Here is a 976-nt window from a genome sequence, read left to right on the forward strand (position 1 = left end):
GCAGGATATGTAGATTTTGGATAGTTTAGCTGATGTGATTTATTCTCTATTCATTGCTCTATTCATTATTCTCTTGCTTTGATATTCCAACTTCAGTTCGAATACATACATGCTACTTGGTACGCCGTGCTGAATCTTCAATTCCTGCCTCGTTTGGCTACACCGATATACGTGCAGAACTAAATTACTACAGTTGACTAATTGAAAGTAACCGGTTTGGAAATCTTGAATCGAAATCGACAAGTGTAAAGCACAATCGGTCGGTCAGTTTGTATAGACCCGACCCGTTTACTGTAGACCGGAAAATGTCGAAAACAATACTGATTACTCGGCAGTAGTCAGGTTCATACAAATTCCGACGGAAAGCGCCCTCACTGTTCCAAATGTGTGTGGTCGCAATAGCCGCTGGGGGACGAAAACAGGATGTGACGAATTAGGCGTGTCTTTGTCTTTGATGATTAGAGAAAACGCCCGAAGAAGACCAGCCTCTTTCCAATGAAAAATCCTACCAACCTGAAAAAGCAATTCTGCGTCATAGAGGCTGGATATTTTACAAGTACCTTCCAGAACCTGGTTTATAACTTTAATATTAGGGGCCACACTCGCGGCTTCCAGCGGTTTCAATAGTCTGGATCGGGTGTTGGTCGCATTGCCAAAGAATGCCGCACAGAGTTCAGTGAACTTTCAGGTCCATGAAAATTTATGAAAATATATCGTGGTGGGAGTGTTCATCTATCCAGTAAGAAAGATACCTAAGACAGTGTATTTACATGAGGATAACTATCCACAATATTTATAAAAACTCTTCGACAGCCCAAAACATTGGGGCCCATCAGTTAAGCGGGGTCTCTTAGTTATTCGTCAAACTTATGCTGTAAATACCGGTCGCCAATGCGTGTGAATCTACCGGATGTATTTCATATAGGCTGGCCCTTAGGCTTCTCATTTCAGTATAAACATGTCGCAAGCTGGTCCC

Source organism: Opisthorchis viverrini (assembly GCF_000715545.1).
Source record: "Opisthorchis viverrini unplaced genomic scaffold opera_v5_377, whole genome shotgun sequence".
NCBI lineage: Eukaryota > Metazoa > Platyhelminthes > Trematoda > Opisthorchiida > Opisthorchiidae > Opisthorchis > Opisthorchis viverrini.